The following is a 21,743-nucleotide window of genomic DNA, read 5'->3' as shown; positions in this document are numbered from 1 at the left end:
CTGACCACTAGTCAGATTTACATCTAGATGTAATCTGCTATGTGATCCCAGCATGCCTACCTCAACTTTCCTTTTCCCTCTAGTTTCTGATTAATTATCTTTAAAAGTCACAATTGACTATTACCTCTCTTGATAGGTGTGAATCCAATATAGTGTTCCAAACATGAAAATAGGCCTCTTTCCTGTAATCCCAGTACTTTGAAAGGCTAAGAAGAGCAGATTCCTTGAGCCCAGGAGTTCAAGAACAGCCTTGGCAACATAGTGAGACCCTGTCTCTACAAAAAATACAAAATTTAGCTGGGCATGGTAGTGTGCGCCTGTGGTCCTAACTACTTGGGAGGCTAAGGTGGGATGAGCTGTGATTGTGCCAGTGTACTCTAGCCTGGGTGACCTGTCTCAAAAAACAAGGGTGGGGGGATAGAGAAAGAAAATATGCTTTCAGTTGTTGTAAAAACAAAACCAATTCCTTATAATGTACACAAGTCTTCCCTGCACCCAGGTTGTGTTTTGGTTCTGTCCAAACTGACCAGTTCTGTCTTTTACCCAGTTCCCTTTTTGCCCTCTCCAGAGAGAAACACACTTAAGGGCCCAGGGAGGATTGGTTTATTTCAAAGTTTGAAATGCCCCATTCTTTATGGACAGCCAGAATCAGACTCTTTCTGGTGTAGCTTTCTCAAATTGCTGGCTACTGCAGGGGAGCATGGGTTTTACCACCCACAGGCTCCACTTCTTGATGGCTGTTTGACCTTGAGCTGAATATCCCCATCTGCAAAACAGGAATGACAGTATATACCACGTGGGATTGTTGGAAGGCTAAGACAAAGTAATTTATATACAATATTTACCATGGAGTCTGGCATATATATATATATATATATATGTTGTATGTATATGTTATATATAGTTATATATATGTTATATATTTATATATATGTTATATATATAACATATACATCATATGATATATATGATATATATTAGGAGATATATATATTAGGATATATATATATATATCATATATATATATATTAGGAGACCTTCTGGCCAGGCGCAGTGGCTGACGTCTATAATCCCAGCACTTTGGGAGGCTGAGGTGGGCAGATCACCTGAGGTCAGGAGTTTGAGAGCAGCCTGACCAATGTGGTGAAAACCAATCTCTACTAAAAATGCAAAAATTAGCTGGGCATGATGGCAGGCGCCTGTAATCCCAGCTACTTGGGAGGCTGAGGCAAGTGAATTGCTTGAATGCTTGAACCCCGGAGGCGGAGGTTGCAGTGAGCTGAGAACATGCCATTGTACTCCAGCTTGGGCAACAAGAGCAAAACTCCGTCTCAAAAAAAATAAAAAATCTTCTCTCACTTACCCAACTCAGTGCATTTGGTAAGGTATGTCTTTAAGAAAACTTGTCCAGCAGTGGAGCCAGCTGCTGGATAGTTGTTGTTTTTTTTTTTTTTTTCATCCTAATGAAAACACTCAGGACCCTGCCCTGGTTTCTCATGTATGTTCTTGCTGGTAACATACTTTGGAGGCACTGTTTTACCTTTATTTTTAGTGCTTTGGACTTTAGGGAATTGAGTCTTGTTTTATTTTGATTTGTTTTAGTTTAGAGGTGTGTGTGTGTGTGGTGTTTCATTGCCTGCCAGCCAGCCAGCCTGTCCTCTTCCCACTTTCTCATCTTTACTCTTTTCTATCTGTCTTTTCTTAAGGCTTCTTTTTACAAATGAATGGATGATATCTATATACTTCTCAAACACTCAGTGAGACTCAGCCCCTGTCAAACTCTAGAACATCCTTCTTGGTAATTTAAAATAAGGATGCAGAGAGTATGGTCTCACATAATGAACCCTGTCCAAGTTCTAAATCAGTCGATTCAGTGGTCAATACACTGACCACATGCATGTCAGTTGCTCCATAATCACTAGCCCTTGATATGATTTGTTTACCTAGATTGACCATTGTACCCCAACAACTTAATTGTTTTTCAATTTAGTATATTGTTTTTCTATTATTAGTTATGACTGTGGAAATAGCCAATTAGAGAAGAAAACTATTGAATAGGGATACCAGGAGGGCACTTCTGAATCTGTCTGTCAAAATTAGGTTTAGAGTTTCAGCCGGAACAAGGGTACACTAAGGCTCTGAACAAAATTCCTGGGCTGATCACTTTTGACTGATGTGACTGCTTAATTTGGTCAAAACACCTACTAATTTGATCAGATGGCCAACCTGACTGATAATGTATATATAACACTGCATGTACCCAATGGTGCATTCAAAATGGTCTCTATAGCAACTGTTTTCACTTATTCATTTACTCATTAATTCCACATATTATTATTGAGCATCCTTCTGTGTTCTAGGGGTTCTGAAAACTGGGGCTACAATAAGAAACAAAATAGTCTTTGTCCTCACAGAGTTATATTCTAGGGGAGAAATAGATAATAATAAAGAGAGCAAATAATCCATATGGTCATTTTATTTTTTATTAATTAATTAATTTTGAGCCAGGGTCTTGCTTTGTCGCCCAGGCTTGAGTGCAGTGGCACCATCACAGCTCAGTGCAGCCTCAACTTCCTGTGCTCAAGCAATTCTCCCACCTCACCCTCCCTGGTAGCTGGGATTACAGGCATAAGCCACCATGCCTGGCTAATTTTTACATTTTTTGTGGAGACAGGGTCTCACTATGTTGCCCAGGCTGATCTTAAACTCCTGGGCTCAAGCAAGCCATTCTCCAGCTTCAACCTCCCAAAGTGCTAGGATTACAGGTGTGAGTCACTGCACTAGGCCCATATAGTAATTATAACAGACAGAGGTGCTCTAAAGGAAAAGAAGGCAAAGGGTTGGAGAACAATAAAGAGGATCATTTTATATTAAAAGTGATGAGGGTGCGCCAGTCTGCAAAAGTGACATTTGAGCCAGTAAGGCAAACCCAATATGTTGATATCTTCCTGTCTGTCCACCCACTCTCTTTTGGGAGGAAGCCTGGAAATTTTTAGTTTTAAATCAATTTCCCTAAAATCTACAAAAATTACTTCAGAACTGGCACACCATGGCTGTTGCTAGAGCTTTCATTTCTGCAGGTTTTTACAAATTGTAGAAAATAGTGTAGATGAGCAGATTTTTCTGAAAGCCACAGTTTATAATCTTTTCCTTGTCCATTCAAACATGTCTTCTCTAATTTTTGCTTTCATTTATGATTTAAGAGCCCTTGTCTTCACAAAAAAATCACAGCTATTGAAAGAGAACTTAAGCAAGTGCTCAGGCAAAAGTCCATTTTGGGATAGATGAAACAATATAACACAAATAAAGTGTCTCTTCCTTCCTCCTACTTCTTAAATAATATTTTAGTCAAATCCCCCAAACCTTACTCCAAAAAAGAAAATGTCTCTGAAATTCTTGTAGTTCCAATCATAAAATATGTCTGTTGTGAGTTTTTGGTTTCCTGTCAAAGGTTTTTTTCTTCCTTACTGAAATCATCTCCATAAAGTATCTGAAGCAGTTGGGATTGTTCCACAGTATGTTTAGTTGAACTGGGAGGCTAATTGAATTTAGGAGTTTTTCCAAGGGGAGACCATGGTTGCATGAATGCATCAGTGACTACCCATGCAGATTCAACATGCATAAAAGAGAAAGATGCATTCTGTGTGTATATGGAAGCAGATTTCCCCAGGGCCATTTTTTAGTAATAATAACTAGCATTTATTAGTGCTTTCCAAGTACGAGGTATTGTTATAAAACCTTTTTAAACTTATTTTTCAAACTGTGATTATCTTCATTCTATAGATAAGGAAACCGAAAGAGAAGTTTAATAACCATTCTAGGATCACACAGCTAGAATGGGCAGAACCAGGAATAGAACCTCACTTGACTAGATCTGGAACCCACCCTCTTTATTTCTTGTTATACAACCTCTCAGTGGCAATCAATGTGAGTTACATATGCAGCCAGTGTGTACGAGTGTGATATCATGAGTTGCTTATGTCCTGGCATCCTTTCTGGTTAGTTGGTGGCCTATTCTGATTGGTAGGTACCCCTGCTATACTGATTGCTAAAATTTTTTATTCTATGGCAGCTTTAATCCACTTCTCACATCTCCAAGCTCTGGCTCTATGTCCTATATCTCATTTGCAGCAGAGGTCAACAGGGTGTCAGTTTTGCTGCTCAATTGTAGCAAAAATACAGTACAGAAACTGAAAGTATTCTTTGTATTCTTTAAAGATGTGCTGTTTCAACTTACTGATTTGATAAATGAGGAAACTGGGGCTCAAAACTGAGAAGAGGTCTCCAGATACACTCAGCTCAGACCTTGGTCTAGAACCCAGATTTTCTAATCACTGATGATCCTACTGTATATACCTTCTTCCTCCCCTCAACTCCTTCCATGAACTGTGGCCTCAGAAAAGCTCAGCATAGACAGGTTAGGGAGGGGGTTTGAGAAGGGGAAGAAAGGTGGAGAAGCAGAGTAACATTTTTACAACATGGTATACCATCAAAGCATTTGGAGATATTGCCAGAATGGTTGATTCCCATGAAACTGCTCTACCTGGTCCTACTGATCACTCCTCTCTGATTGTCTGTGTGGCTTCATTACTCCTCCCCCCATATATAATATTGATGCTCTCCAGGGGTCTAACCTTAAGCCACTTCCTTTCAAAGAATGCATTCAAACCCATTCTCCTGACCAACTTCCTTTTTTTTTGAGATGGAGTCTCACTCTGTCACCAGGCTAGAGTGTACTGGTGCAATCTTGGCTCACTGCAACCTCCGCCTCCCAGGTTCAAATGATTCTCCTGCCTCAGTCTCCTGAGTAGCTGGGACAACAGGCATGTGCTACCATGCCCAGCTAATCTTTTTGTATTTTTTTAGTGGAGACAGGGTTTCACCATGTTAACCAGGATGGTCTTGATTTCCTGAACTCACGATCTGCCCATCTAGGCCTCCCAAAGTGCTGGGATTATAGGCATCAGCCATGGCACCAGCCATGGCCAGCTTTTAACTGATATCACTTTAATTACCAATGACACATCAATGATTTATATCTATTTCTACGCTCCTCTCAAGATATAGACCCTTATTTCAAGCAGTCTAGGGCCTCAATGGCTCCAGCTCAACATATTTAAAAAAAAAAACATTATTTCCTCCCCAAATCTAATCATCCTCCAATATCCCTCCTCCATGACCCATGTCTTGGTTATGACTAATGCAATAAACCTGGCATTCACAACACTATTGCTCCCTAACTCACCTTCTATTAATTGTCAAGACCTGTTGATTAGACTGATGAAATCTCTCAGATCTGTCTTCTTCTACCCATACATTAATGCAGGCCTGTGGGGATTGCTCCCGTGTGAGGCCCCTAGGAAATGGGCCTCGCCATACGGTGAGCTTGAGCCCGGACACAGATCCCCGGTTGGGGGAGTCGAGCTGAGGGAAAGCAGGAACCGAGAGAGGGACTATGTTATTCTAAATAATTAACAGACATTACTTTATGGATATGAGGATTTGGGAGGCAATGTGTCCACTTTCGGCTCCTTATGGTTTATTGCTTGATTGTGTTCATTTTGGACCCTTGTCACCTTCATTGTAAAATATTAACTTAAGTATTTACACTTGGTAACTTACTTATCGTAACTTACTGGGTGTAACTGTAACTTACGTACGATAACTTACTGGCCGTGACTGTAACTTACTTACCTTGACCTATTGGGCCGTAACCTACTTACTGGAAGTAACCTACTTACTGGGCCTAACCTACTTACTGGACTTAACTTACTTACTGGGCGTAACTTAGTGGGCCTAACTTGATTACTGTAAATTAAGTACATTGATCTGGCATAAACAACTTTGACTTCAGAAAAGTATATAATGAAACGTATTGCAAAAATAAAATTGCTGCTTGGACATAGCCTAAGCCAGCCCTCCAGACTCCGCTTTCCTTTATTCTTTTACTTCCGCGCACTCTCTCCCTCAGGTTGAACGAGACATCTACGTTGGCGGTCTCGGGAACTCCTGCAGGTCGGTAGTCCCCCGGGCAGACGTGCCGGACCCCAACACAGGCCTCCTTAACTTTCTCCTGCATTGAAAAACAATGTTGAATAGAAGTCTAATATGCATATACATTCAGTATACAAATCATTGTATAGCTGAACACACCCATGTGACCAACACCATCCAGGAGCACAGTATTCCTGAACTACATCAAAGTCCTGCTTTCTCAAACACTGGTGGCTGATATTCCACTGCTGATGTTTGTTCATTTTCAGGCCCCAATAGTTACTAAAATTCAGATATCAAAGGTGGAGTAGCATTTCCAGCTATCATCAGTTAATGTATTGAAGCAGGAGCGGCCACAAACAAACCTCTCGAACACCAAACAGGGAAGGAAGCGGTGATTTTATTTGGCTGGGATCTGCGGCAGGCATAGATGCCTCAAGAACTGAGCTCCCCGACAAAGAAAACCCTGGCCCTTTTTAAAGGCTTACAGTCTAAGAGGTGCACCGTGTGAGAGGGTCTAGACCTAGTCTAGAGTGAGAGTCTAGACTAGGTGGGGGTCTGAGCAGTTCAACAAGAACAATACCTTCTGGGGAAAATTCCTCCATACCATGTCTGTGATTTATAGATAGGGTTGTGGTTAGTAGTAGGGGGTTTAATCCTTAACCTGGCCTGCAGCCCCAACCAGTCCTTCCACTGACCTCTGGCTGACTTTTAACTTCTTTTGAAATACAATGTAGAAGGCTAAAGGGGAAGTAGCCTTAGAAGCCTAAGAGGAAGGGGTCATCTTCCTCAGTTTAGCTAAGTGTGTGAATGATTTAAAAGCACAGTTAATAAATACAGAGAGAAAGAGCATGGGCCTCTGGGGAATTGAGAGACAAAAACTTACCCAAGGGTTGGAGGATTTTGAGAGAAGTGGTTAAAGATGCTGATCTACACTGCCAAAGACAAACCACCTGCTTAACTGTTTTGCTAAGGACAGGCTCCCGAGGTAACAAAATAGTGTAATGATATCCACTTGCCCCCAAATGTTCTGCTCCTTATTTGGATTCAGCAATTTGTGGTAGAACTTGAAGGATTCAGAATTAATAACAGCAGGAATAAAAGTGAGGGTGAAACTTCTGAGGCCTTTGAAGTTAGAGTAGGTGAGACCAAGGAATTGAAAATCCATTTATGAGAGTTTGCCAAACTCATGTTATATCAAGTTCATTCTCTGCCTCATGATAGATCAAAGTAAGATGCTCTGTGTTGAACTGCATTTGGGGGTGATCTTGAACAGCACATTACTTATCCGTAATTTGGTCCACAGGAAGGAGCACCTTGCAGCAAGGCTTGTTTAGATAGCTTTCTTGTTTCTTTTCTGCAGGGCCTCTTCTCTAACCTTAAGATTGCAATTTTACCCAAAACTATATTTATGCTTTTGGCCACTACTGCCACAGTCCTACCTATTTAAATAGCTGTTTGTATAGAAAAACTCTCTTGTTTTCTTTATAGCCATTAGAGAACACTCAGATTTACTTTTGATGACTAGAATATAGATTAATATTACTGGCCAAAGATATTGAAAAAAAGGGTCTTCCTTAGGCTGGCTCTCATGCCAAGAATTGTTACATGCCATGGAGTTATGCCAGGTAATTTTTAAGCCCAACTGAAGAGTGAGAAGTTTTCAAATGCAACTGAGTTGCTCCCAACTCTATCAGACACTATTCAATTGACCATGAAGATATCAACAGGCAACTCAGTTCCATTTTATTTCTTCAGAAACAACTGGATGGCTGCTGACTAACTCAGCTGATTCTCACATTCTCAGGCGGAGCTAAGTTATGCTAAAAGAAAGAAGGACACGTGGTTAAAGGAATACTTCATGGATGTCAGTTAAGAATTAATCAGATGCCTATTTGCCCTGCAAAAGTTGGGCTAGAGTGATGAAAGGAAATACTTGGGATATAGTAACACTCATGTACCACACATTTATTCTTTCCTTAAGCAGTCTGTACAGTGCCCGGAACTGTGCTAGTCTCTAAGGCTGTAAAGGCTAGGTAGAAAGACTACAGTCATTTATCTCCCCAGCTCTATTCTCCTTTTTCAGTCCCTGATTTGGGGATAGGGAATCCACCCTCCATGCTGAATCTGTGCAATCTAAGTACTTTTATCCCAAAATTCAGGGGTAGAATGTGTGACTCTGGCTTAAGCTAATTACTGCATTACATTACATTCCTCTGACCATAATAATTGATTTAAGAGATGTCAGGTAACCTAAACTGGTCTAATCAGAGTGAACGTCAGGCTTTTAAGAGAGCTTTCCACAACAAATCTTGCTCTTTCTGCTACCTGAAAGAGTGCTTACTCTTTTGTCCACCTGAAAGTAGTTGGCCACTAAGTACATTTCACCAGCACTTAGAGAGAGTTCCAAAAAGTTAGGATTATCATGGAGCTTAAGCATTAAGCCACTGCAGCAGAAGGCTCAGCCAACTGATGGTTAAGACTGGTTACAGTGAATTATTTGAGCTCAGAATCTAATTGTAGTGGAAGCTAATCCTAAACCCCTATACCCTATAGCCCCATATCCAACTCTTTGGGTAACAGATCAGGGTGAATTGGTCAGTGGATCTAGATAGAAAAAAAAAAGCCTAAGCTGAGTCTGTCTTCAATCTGTATTAACTTAGGATCAAGAAAACAGGTTGGAAGAAAGAGAGCAATAGAAATATAATAATATTTATGGGGGAAAGGAGTGGTTGGATTCTTTCTTTCCCTTTATGTGCTCTTCATCTTCAGGATGATACTGACTCAACTGAATGAAAAGTGGAAAAAACAGTTAAGATTTATAAACGTGTGACCCCAAGTAACCAGCTCCTGGTTTTTTAGTGAATTGACTTGCTATCTGGCCAAATCAAGGACAAACAGCCTTAATACAAGCCTTAAGAGTGTAAAATACGTAGAAAGTAACCAACAACTTCGTAATGTGACACTATGGAATGAAGTGGAGAACCCCCTAGTTTACTCAAAATGCATGTTCTTCTGTGAAATACAAGTTGAAGCAGAAAAAGGGAGGGCTTGGTTACTGAGAACAGCCTGGAGAGATGCTGACTCTGAGATGCAATTTGAGGGCCACAAAGAAAGACACTTCTCTGACCTCATGATTTTGTTAGGAATTTGGGTTTCTTTAATATAGCAGGAGAAATATAGTGCCTAATAACAATCTAAGAGGAGGCATGAAATCATGAAGCCACATCATATGGCTTCAAATGCTGCTAGACCATGTATGTGGCAGTGACAGTGACTATCCCATGTGTGGGTCAAGATGGCCATGGGGAGACTTAAAGAGACTGATCTAAATAATTATAAGCTTGCTTGGTTCAGAGTACACTGAAGTTTATACACCAAACTAAACTATATTATCGGTGCAGTTAATTAGAAATCAAGCAGCAACAGGAGGCCTAAGGTAAAGACCATCCAAGAGCACAGTAATACTGGGAAACACCTCGGGATGGTTGCAGAGCAGGGAATACTGCTCTGGTCCCACGAATGCCTTCTCAACATGGAGACTGTATGAGGGCCTCCTGAAGAGGGCTTATGCAAAGATCTCAGAAGGGAGGTGACCTCTGCTCACAAGATCCAGGAGGGGCTTTGCAGATGGGAGCTGGCAAGGAGGAGAAAAGCCTTGCAGGGCAGAGATCATGGAACACCTCAGGCTCTGCCTAGGTTCTCAGAATCTGGAGTGATTTTAATTACTCTATGTCCTCAATGCTTGGGAGATAAAAGCCCCTTGATGCATTGGGTGTGGTCAGACCGGGTGGCTCCTCATCCTCTATACTTCTGATGCAGCCACACCCTGATAACAATCAGTGATATACGTGTCTTAGAAGGATCTCAAGTGCTCTCCCCACCAGCTATCTTACCTACCCCTTCACCTTCCCCTTCCATGCCTGTAAGATCAATGAGATTATACATATAATAAAAGTGTTCAGAGCCCAGAGCTTGGGGCCAACATGTTTTCCATGCTTGCATTCATTGGTCCCCTGGACCCATGCTGTAAATTCTACTCTTGTGTCTCTATCTTTATTTCCTTTTCTCAATCCCTCATCACCACCGGGACTAAGGTAACCCACTTATGGGGTTGGGCTGGTTCCCAACACCTATGTATGTAAATTTTAACACTGTCATCATCACTTTCATTAAGATGGCAAATATTAGAAAAATGGGGCATGGACACTCAACTTCTAGCTCTCCATCTGGTATGCCTTCCTATTCTTCAGAGGCTGGAGAGGTAAAAGAAGCATAAAGAAGCATTTGCTAAACTCTCTTGCAGCTATAGCTCTTGATGACATTGAGTTTCTTTAACAAGATGCACCTAAAGGAGATTTGAAAGGCAGAAATCAGGCATTGGACATCTTTCTGCTGTTTTTGCTATATTTTTCTGGCCAGCAACTTGTGAAGGTGCTATACAGCACTTTCTCTGGAAGATTTTCTGCAGCAGTATTCCAATGTCCAGTCACTAGTTCCTGAGCATCAAGAGGTGAGGTGTGGAACATCTTTTCCATTTGCGAAGTCAGCACTTCTAGTGGGAACCTCATGAGTGCCTACTTTCCTGCCTGAGGCCAAGGTAGCAGTTCCCCCTGATGACCTAGACTTTCTCATGAATTTGCAAGTACCCATGACTCTTTACTAAATATGCTTCCACTTAAGGTAGCTAAGTGCTTTGTATTTTCTGTCAGTGAATACTGATTGACACAATCACCATGATCTCCCCAGCATTGAGGACGTAGAGTAATTAAAATCACCCAGATTCCGAGAACCTAGGCAGAGCCTGAGGTGTTCCATGATCTCTGCCCTGCAAGGCTTTTCTCCTCCTTGCCAGCTCCCATCTGCAAAGACTCTCCCGGATCTTGTGAGCAGAGGTCACCTCCCTTCTGAGATCTTTGCATAAGCCCTCTTATTATAAACAGCCATCATAATCAAAATAAAGCTGACTGTTTGAAACCAAATAATGAGAAAATAACAAGTGTTGGTGAGGCTGTGGGGAAACTGGAACACTTGTGTACTATTAGTAAGAAAGTGAAGTGGTTTAGGCCCTATGGAAAATGATATAGTGATTCCTCAAAAAATTAAAAATAGAAATTACAATATGATCCAGCAATTTCTGGGAATACATCCAAAAGAAATGAAAGCAGGGTCTTGAACACATATTTCTATGCCCATATTCATAGCAACATTATTCAAAATAGCTAAACAGTGGAAGCAATTCAAGGATTCTTCAGAAGATAAATGTATAAGCAAAATGTGATATATACATGCTATGGAATATTACTCGGCCTTAAAAAGAAAGGAAATTCTAACTTGTGCTACAACATGGACAAATCTTGAAGACATTATACTAGGTGAAATAACCCAGTCACAAAAGGATAAATTATATGCTTCCACTTTAATGACGTGTCTAGAGAAGTCGAATTCATAGAGGCAGAAAGTAGAATGGTGTGTGAACCCTGAATATCTGAGACAGGTCTCAGTTAGTTTAGAAAGTTTATTTTGCCAGGGTTGAGGATGCATGCCCATAACATAGCCTCAGGAGGCTGTCCTGATGACAAGTGCCCAAGGTGGTCATAGCACAGTGGTTTTATACATTTTAAAGAGACATGAGACATCAATCAACATATGTAAAATGAATATTGGTTTGGAAAGGCAGGACTACTCAAAGCAAAGGTGGGAAAACTTGAGGCAGGGAGGAGGCTTCCAGGTCATAGGTAGATAAGAGATGCATGGTTGTATTCTTTTGAGTTTCTGATTAACCTCTCCAAAGGAGATAATCAGATATGCATTTATCTCAGTGAGCAAGGGGTGACTGGATAGAATGAGAGGCAGATTTGCCCTGAGCAGTTCCCAGCTTGACTTCCCTTCCCTTTACCTTAGTTATTTGGGGCCCCAAGATGTATTTTCTCCACTTCTCTTTTTAAAAATCTTTTGGAGAAAGCATATTAAAAGATAATGAGTCTCTGGTCTCAGGTTTCATCTGATCTTTCATGGCTAGAGTGGTTTATTCTTAGTAGGTCCTAAATTATTAGGAAAGTGTATTTTTAGCAGGTTGCAAAGTCTCATGTCCTATTAAAAAATAGGGGGAGGAAGGGAGAACAACAACAAACAAAAGAACAATCCTGAAAAATCAATATAGGCCACATTACTCTGAAATCCATACATCAGCAGGAAGGTATGAAGGTGGTTTATGTATGTAAACAGGGTGCTGTAATTTTCCTTTTTTTGGTGGGGGTGGGGAGATGGAATCTTGCTCTGTCACCCAGGCTGGAATGCAGTGGCATGATCTCGGCTCACTGCAACCTCCACCTCCTGAGTTCAAGCGATTCTTCTGCCTCAGCCTCCTGGATAACTGGGATTACAGGTGTATCACCACGCCCCTCAGAGATGGGGTTTCACCATATTGATCAGACTGATCTCAAACTCCTGACCTTGGGATCTGCCCACCTTGGCCTTCCAAAATGCCAGGATTATAGGCATGAGCCACTGTGCCCAGCCAGGTTGCTATTACTTTCTTCTGAAATTTGAGTTATCTAGCTTCAGTTTCCAGAACCTTACAAAAGCACAGCTTAGTTTTCAGTGAATCCAAATTAGGAAAAATGGGGGGAAAAGAAGGAAAAAAACAGAAAACATTATTTTGAAGACTTGTAGCCAAGAGAAATTAGAATTTGGTCTGAACTATAGAAAATAATAAAAATGGAAAAACATTAGGCAAGACTAGAATCTAACAATCAGGTGTACTATAGTTTTTGAACCTCCAAGCTGTCCTCGTTCATTCCTGGGCATAGGCCGAACTAACTTCGGGGGAAACTTAGTTTGTACTTTAGCTTTGAAACAAAGATAATAATAGTCCTTTCTCAAAACAAATGTTACTGCCTGTGGACTAAACTGACTAAAGCCACAAGATTAGAAGTTGTGGCAATCTTACTAAATTCAAGATGTAGCTGTTTTCATTAAACCAATATCAATGTCTTATTTACTAAAAATTACACAAGCAAAGATTATTTTGTTTTGGGCTTGGTTTATAGTTTTGTAAACTCTGTACCAAATTTTGACACCTGATATGATTTGTCAGGGATAAATATGAAGTTGCTTAATTAATAAATGCAAACAAAAATATATGCTGGCAATTCTTAAGACATGTCTAATATTATAATTTAGCAATTATTTTAAAGCTAGCTTATTTATTAAAAATTTTACTTAAGTTACATAAACTTGAAAAAGCATTTGACTAGCTTTTCTTTTTTCCTCACGAAAGTATTTGATTCAAGTGTTTTTACTTTCTTAGGCCAATTAATTAGAGCTCTAGAGCTCTTTTTTTATATTTTCAGTAGTGAAACATTGTGTACACAACACATAAACACATAGATTTATTAGGCATGCCAATAGAAGTACATCTTATAGATTCACTAAAACCTTTCTCCCCATCTTATACTTTCAAATTCTTGATAATCTGTTTCAGTAGATAACCTGTATCAGTTCTTGATAACCCTAGGCAGTCATCAGCTAAATAGCCTGAAATTTGCATATTAAAGGAAACAACTCAGGTGAAAATAAAATAGTAAAATTTACATCACAAGGTACTGAGAGAAAAAGTCTGGTGTGCTAGGGAGAAATCAAAATGGATGTAATTACCAATTAAACATAAAATTATATACATTATAAAGGCCTTTTAAATACACACACAGATCCTATAGCTTTTAATTAAGAACGTTAGCCATGAGATAAATATAAGTTCACTGGCTTGCAAGCAAAACACCTATTGGATCCAAAGTGTGGTTTTTTAATCATAATAGAAAAAATAACAGAAGATTTAAAGCAGGCAGAAAAGAAAATAGAGAAAAAGGAGAACTTGGGAACTCTATAGTTTGCTGGTTGACCTTAGGTCTCTTTTTCCTTAATGCAAATGTGCACAAAAACCATATTACCTCCATTTTACATAAACTCTTGTAAGTAGAGGTGTTATAAAACCTGCAGAGTACTTACAAGAGGGTCATTCTTGTTTTCTCCTCATTCTCAGAGTATTTGTTTTACACTTTTTTATTTTTAAAGGAGTAACTGAGCTTTAGCCTAGGGCTACTGTGTTGTGGATTGATGTGTGCTGCTTGTGGACAGGACTCCACAGTGTGTCGCCACTGAGGCATTTCTGCTCTCTTATGTGTCTCAGTTTCTGTCTCCAGAGGTCTGTGAACTCTGAGAGGGCTCAAAACATGGAGTGATTAGCCCTTATATGTGTTTCCTGGATGAGCCTTTTAAAATCTGCCTGCTTTAAATCTGCTGTTATTTTTTCTATTATGATAAAAAAGCACAGTTTGGATTCAGTTGGTGTTTTGTCTGTGAGTCAATGAACTTGTATTTATCTCATGGCTAAAGTTCTGAAGTAATATATTTTTTTTAAAATTATTTTTTCTTGGGGATTACCCTTCGGGGCTGCTGCATGTCACAGGGGGTCAACCCCCAAGACACTCCCATGAGGACCCTGGTCACCCAGGGATGCCTTTCAGCTGGGAAGAGCAAAATGCCCCTTTTCTTCAGAGCTGAGAAAGCCCAGTCTCTCATTTACCTGTGAAAACAACAGTTCAGTTCCTCATGCAAATGTGCATGAACAGCTGAACCACGATTAATTTGGGGACAAAAAACAAATAGAGAAGACCCTTTAGAATGCATTCTTCAAACTAGAATTAGGATCGTTAAACAATAACTTCCTAGGAGAAAAAAAACAACAGCAGCCAAGACTACTTCCTGTAAACTGTGCTCAGCCACCATTATACATGCCAAGATCAAATCCTCTCACAGTACAAGGTAATCTCTGGTATCCCCAAAGCCGAAGAGGTCAGGTCATGCAATACAGAAAAACAGAGCTTTAGGCCTAAGAAGAATCTGCCCATCCCATGAGTCTTGAAACTCCACAAAGGAAATAGAACACCCCAAAAGGGGTGAGTGGCACCTTTGTTTTGAATTCTTTAAAGAAGTTCAAGTCATTAAAAACCTATTCTAGATTTCTGGTACTGCAGATGGCAAAAGCGGGGAAGGATGTATAGGGTGGAAGAAACTAAATGAAATAATATTTTTTTTAAGACAGGAAGCAAACACAGACACCAAGTGAATGTTTTGGGGTTTTTTGGGGAATTTCCTCCCTCTTTTGGAGCTATGAGGAATTTTAGTCAAGTTAGAGAAACTTTGTTAAACTGTAATTTGGAGTTCTCATTCAGATTTGACCAAGTCAGATAGATCTGATGGGAGAAAGACCAGAACAAAAATGACAACAAAAACCCCCAACAATATGATCATTGAGCACTCTAATGGTAAGGAGAAATTAAGACCAGCTCCTTGTTAAACTTCAGCCAAGACAAAACTCCAATTCTGCTACTTACCTAAGGATGTGTCTCAGGCTGAAGACTGCCCTCTACCATCCTAGAAGCAGGAAAAAAACTCAAACTTACCCTCGGCTGGGAGTGAGCTCAAAATCCATAAAGGAGTTCCCCGCCTTCCATCATCATGAAAACAGGAAATCTTGCCTTCCTTGTTGGAAGCAAGTAAAACTCGGAAAAAAAAAAAAAAAAAAAGGAAGTTGTACAGCAAAATAAACATTAAATCTTGACGAAATTTTGAGAGATCAGGGATTCTCTGGAGGGGGTGCTCCCAGATCTCAGCAAATTGTCCTATTGGCTTGAGACATAAAGTTAGCTCATGCTGGTACCAAGCACCAATGGGAGATTTGTCAGAGGTCAGGGGTACCTCCACTCAGAATTCTTTTGTGGTTACCAAAAATGTGAACCCCAAATATCTGAGACAGGTCTGAGGTAATTTAGAAAGTTTATTTTGCCAAGGTCAAGGACACAGCCCTGTGACACAGCCTCAGGAAGTCCTGATGACATGTACCCACGGTGGTCAGAGCACAATTTGGTTTTATACATTTTAGGGAAACATGAGACATCAATCAAAATATGTAAAATGAACACTGGTTTGGTCCAGAAAGGTGAGGCCACTTAAAGCAAAGGCGGGACAACTCGAAGCAGGGAGAGAACTTCCATGTCATAGGTAGATAAGAGATGAATGGTATTTTTTTGAATTTCTGATCAGCCTCTCCAAAGGAGGCAATCAGATATGCATTTATCTGTGAGCAAGGGGTGACTTTGAATAGAATGAGAGGCAGGTTTGCCCTGAGCAGTGTCCAGCTTGACATTTCCCTATAGCTTAGCGATTTGGGGCCCCAAGTTTATATTCCTTTCACAGGTGGTTGCTGAGTGGGGAGCAGATGGAAGTTATTGTTCAATAGGTATAAAGTTTTAGTTGGAGAAGATGAAAAAGTTTTGGAGATGAATGCTGGTGATGGTTTCATGACGATCTGAATATACTGAATGTCACAGAACTGTACCCTTAAATGGTTAAAATGGTAAATTATAGTTTGTGTATTTTACCATCATTTCAAAAAAACAAAAAGAGAAATCTAGAAGATAGATTTTCATTAGGAAATACTAAAAGAGGCCTTGGTAGGATGTGGAGAAAGAAAGAATTAAGAGGCAAAATAAAAAATAATGGGAGAGAAGTTCTTGGGTAGCTTGGAGAATGGGTTTCATTATCTGAGAGTTACCTATCTCCAAACTTTTAGAAAAGCAATACATAAATATATTTCAGTTAGTATTATTATTTTTTAAATGAGAAGTAATATACATCTGTACAGTGTTGATGTATGTTACACTCAAGGCAGAATTTCATGGATTCCATATGTCCATGTTTAGATCTCAGATTTAATTCCACAATAGGACATTTTAATCTATTTACAATGTAAAATAATAATGATAATAATATAATTTGAGAGTTGGCATGGAGTAATTGTCCAGGTTAACTTGTAATAGTACACCATGTATTTGCTATAACTCTTCTGTGTGACATCATAGTGAAGATTTGATTCAATTATGGAAGATAATCTGTTGGGAAGAAGTGCCAATGATGTTTTCAAAAGAATCTGTGAGTCCAGGAATACTTTGATTTCAAAGTAATTAATTCCAAGGGGAACCTTTCTGAGATGAAATAGTGAGGTTATCTGGCCATGAGAGCTTTCATAGTCATGAAGAAAAAAAGCACAAATCTTATGTTAAATTGGCATTGCATCAGGAAAAGAGCTAAAAAATGATTGATTGCAAATATAATGTAGGGAATAGGAGCATCTGGTTCACGCATAAATAACGAGGCTCTTCAACATATGGCACTAATTTTCATTTAAGCCTCTGTAATCTCACCTTTTCAAATTGCTGTGCCTTTCTCAAGATGGGCTGCTCTGGGTATCAATGTGGAGCAGATAGCACAGGGGAGAACAAGTGTCTTCCTGGCCTGTTGAAGTGAGGAAGAGGTGTTCAGTATTAATACAAGGGCTTGTGGCGGCTGTGTGTCTCTGGCTCCAGTTAAGTCACAATCACAGCTGAAACCCAAGAATGAAATGGCATTAAGTCCAGTCAGAAGGCTTTAAAGGTTTAAATTCTCCCCATTTCTAACACAAAATTGAAAAACTAGCTTTGGCAAAGCACAAAAAGATAACTTTTCTTTTTTAAGTCCATACCAAAGAGAGTTAGACTACATTTAGCGTCTAACTTTAACAAAACCAGAGGACTAATCAGCTCCTTCAAAGTTGGTGGCATCGATCTTTTGACCTTCCTTTTTTGTCTCTTGAAGAAGAGTTGAAGCATCATTCCTTCCGACTGCGGTGTCCTGTCTTTAGGCTTTCTTAACCTCCGGGCCGCCAGGCAAACCCTGGACACTGGGCCTGTCTGCACGCTGCTTCTAACAACTCACAGCATAAGAAACTGGGAAAAAATACATTTGCAGAGAGGGCTGTAGATGCCCAGTATTTCTGAGGTCATAGAGGGTAATGTTTCCTTTGGATTTAACTACTGAGAAAAATGTCTCTTTGGGAAACATTTCTCCTCGGCGAATGCCACATTTAGGCTTACCTTCTCTCAATTTTCTGAGGAAGGGATTCTAACCCATGGCATGGTCCAGCGTGCCTCACTCTTAGCCTGATCCTGAGTCAAGGCAGCTCACTTACTCAGCCAGCTGCAGCCATGATCTTTTGCATCATAATACAGATTATGTCCTTTTCCTAATCTTTGGGAACAAGTCCTGTTCTTATAAACAGCCATCCTGTCTTCTCATGGGAGAAACGGTGCAACTTTTCATGACCCTTTCTCATAAATCTAATTTTTAATTGTTTTTTTTTTGTTGTTGTTAAACAAAACAATTTTTAAAAAGCTATTCTCTGAGCTTGCTGGTCCCCTGTCTCCCTCTGGTCTGCCCCCTACCACTCCTGAGCAGGAGTCTCACACAAAGTCCCTAGCGCCCAGGGCTAAAAATGAAGCTTTACTAACTAAACCGTTTCATATAGATTATCTCTAATGGTTAAGATAAATATTTGTCTTTTCATTTTTTGTCTTATTGAGAACGTGTTGGAATTTCCCTGACAGTAGAATGCCGAGTCCTATCTCTCATCTCTTTGTTGGGGCAGTAGCTTTTATTTCATGTTCTGCTCCAGGGAAATACAAGTAACTGATTTCGTAGAATTTTTTCCTTCAGAAATGACTCATGTAATTGAGGGTTTGAGGCCGTGTAGACGCAGCATATGCTTTCTCCACTTTTCTAATACTTGAAAAACATCATATTGGTGTCTGATGAATTTTTAATTACTGATTTTAGCTCAGATTTTCAAACTATAAAGCTGATCTCATATTCTAAAGTTATCTTTCAAAGATTTATAATCTTTGCCAGGTGTGGTGGCTCATGCCTATAATCCCAACACTTTGGGAGACTGAAGTGGGCAGATCACCTGAAATCAGGAGTTCAAGATTAGTCTGGCCAACATGGTGAAACCCTGTCTCTACTAAAAATACAGGAAAATTAGCTGGGCATAGTAGTGGGCCACTGTAATCGCAGCTACTCTGGACCTGAGGCACGAGAACTGCTTGAACCTGGGAGGTGGAGGCTACAGTAAACTAAGATTGCACCACTGCACTCCAGCCTGGGCAACAGAGTAAGACTCTGTCTCAAAAAAAAAAAAAAAGGTTGATAATTGCCTTTTTTAATAATGATAGTGGATGAATATATAAGTTTTGAATCTACAGTAATTCCCTGCTGCAGTAAATATAAACAACCAACTGAAATACAAACAAACAACACCTTCTTGTCCAATTTATTTTTTCCTGTATATGTGATGGCTGCTAAGTATGTTCATTTCCCTAGTAAACTGTTCTTCTTAAAGAACATATCCCAGTAGACTGGGACAGGGGATAATTTAGAGGACAAAAGATGAATGAAGGTATATCTGTGTAAAACTCCATATGACTAGTCCTATTCTAGAAACTGAATTATATTTACCCAAATTTCAAAAATTGGTTATTTGCACACATTTCTGGCAAAACTTTGGAAATGCCAAATTATACCAGTTAGGACTTTCAGATTATAGGTTGAAAGCATGGTTAAATGTATTTGGTAAACATAACAGTTACTTGTTGTCTCTGTGGCAGCAAAAGCTCTGGAAAAATCTGCAGGTGGGGAAGGGATGGAGTTGTGACTCTGTACAGCACTTTATAGAGCCAGAAGCAGCTATCAGTTGGGCAGGCTGGAAAAGTGCATGACATCAGATCAGTCTGGCCTCTCTCATTATTATGCTTGAGAACTAAGCTCTGATTTTTTTCTTATCTTGCCCAAATTCCTATCTAAGGGATCTGGAGAATCATGCACTAAAAACTATTGTAGGATATAAGAATAAATAAAAGGCTCCTCTTCAAAGCTTTCCCCTTAGTTCATTACGAATAAATAATAGTTTCTTCAAAGGTTAATTTACTTTAAAGCTTTTTGCTACTAATCTTAAAGCAGCTGTTAGTCATACCAAAGAAAGAAGTGCATCCCGTGTTCTTAGTTCTTATACTTTAGCCTAGATGTTTGCCCTGACAGGCCTGGACAAGCCCAGGCAAGTCTTAGGTCATAGCTTATTCCCCTCCTTATTTGGAAATGTTATTGCTTCTCTAAGCATTCCTCAAGTTAGTTCCTTTTTTCCCTTTGTTCTCCTCTATCTTTACATCTTTAGAAAAGCTTTAAGTTATTAGCCAACTGAGGGCAGCCTAGACTGTGAACTCCAGTTCCAGCCAATGGAATCAGGACACAGCTGTAGGGCAGATGCGTTAGATGTAAATGGCCCTGCCTACTTTGTTCAGTGTCCTCTTGTGGCAAGATGGCTAACAGGAGCACCTTTTCTGGAGAAATCAAAGTTGCCTTGCTGAGAAAATTAAATTTATATTTGAGTGCTACTTCTTTTGCAGCACTGAAAATTCGCATATAACAACCATAAATTCTCATCAGATGGGTTTTATTTAACCGTATATATTGTGACTTATTTTCCAATCTGACTCTGGCATAGTATTATATGACAAAGAAGAAAATCAAATAATTTTACCCCAAAACATGTTTCTTTGCCATACTTCGAAATGACTCTGCAAAACTGTCCTTTGTGGGGCAAAATCTGCATCTGTAGAGAACCTCCATTAAGATAGCTAGATTTTTTTCTTCCAGGTCCTCCCAATCCTGAAGAGATGATTAACTGAGAGTCTAGCACCTTTTAAAGGTTGGAATAGGAAACATGTGTCATCTATTGTCTCTAAGGGCAGCCACTATGAGACTTCAAAAGAACCTTGGTCACCACAATCTTTTATCTCAACTAGAACTATTGATCCCAGGTCTTTTTTTTTTTTTTTTTTTTTCAGATGGAGTCTCACTCTGTTGCCCAAGCTAGAGTGCAGTGGGGCAATCTTGGCTCAGTGCAACCTCTGCCTCCTGGGTTCAAGCAATTCTCCTGCCTCAGCCTCCTGAGTAGCTAGGATTACAGGTGTGCACCACAACTCCTGGCTAACTTTTTTTTTGTATTTTTAGTAGAGGTGGGGTCTCAGCATGTTGGCCAGCCTGGTCTCAAATTCCACCTCAGGTGATCCACCTGCCTCCACCTCCCAAAGTGCTGGGATTATAGGCGTGAGCCACTGTGCCTGGCCGATCCCAGGTCTTTAGACAAACTTAACCAGTTGTTGATCAGTCAACCAGAAAATGTTTAAATTTACCTATAGCCTGGAAGCCCCGCCTCTCTGGACCAAACTAATGTATTAAATGTATTTGATTGATGTCCCATGCCACCCTAAAATGTATAAAACTGCACCCCAGCCACCTCGGGCACATGTTCTCAGGATCTCCTAAGGGCTGCATCATGGGCCATCATCACTCGTATTTGGCTCAGAATAAATCTCTTCAAATATTTTACAGCATTTGACTCTTTTCATCAACGTGCTTCTTCTAGGTGCTTAATCTGATTAAATCTAGTGGAACTTAAAAAAACAACCTCTATGTTTTAACAGTAGTTATAAAAATTATCACCACCATAGCAAAAATAGTTATTCATGTAAATATTTAGGGGGACTTTGCATATTTACTAGAAGATTGAGAAAGTGACTCTGCTTTTGCAAGCTATTTATTTCTTTTCCTGTTTATTTTCTTCTTCACTTTATTATCACAAAGAGGAGACACTGCCAGAAGTTAGTTAATGTGAGGAATATCTAGTCATAGTTTGTATATGGGAAATACAGGTAATTAAATAAAAACATTACTTATATAAATACTCAGTAACAAATGAACCTCCATGGGAAACTTCTGGTTTGTTTGTTCCCTACTAAATTCACCTTTTGCTTTCT

At 39.7% G+C, this 21,743-nt stretch overlaps 1 long non-coding RNA gene across 1 annotated transcript; it reads right to left on the bottom strand.

Moving 5' to 3' along the window:
* Positions 1-253: 253 nt before the first annotated feature.
* LOC144581594 (uncharacterized) lies at positions 254-18,048 on the bottom strand. Its single transcript, XR_013532626.1, has 5 exons — positions 17,970-18,048; positions 17,262-17,440; positions 15,462-15,560; positions 5,246-6,073; positions 254-766 (listed from the first exon to the last, which is right to left on the bottom strand). It is a non-coding gene; the product is annotated as an uncharacterized LOC144581594 (long non-coding RNA).
* Positions 18,049-21,743: the final 3,695 nt, after the last annotated feature.

This window comes from Callithrix jacchus, chromosome 2, assembly GCF_049354715.1.
Source record: "Callithrix jacchus isolate 240 chromosome 2, calJac240_pri, whole genome shotgun sequence".
NCBI lineage: Eukaryota > Metazoa > Chordata > Mammalia > Primates > Cebidae > Callithrix > Callithrix jacchus.
Note: the sequence above shows the minus strand (reverse complement) of the source record. Positions and strands in the feature narration are given on the sequence as shown.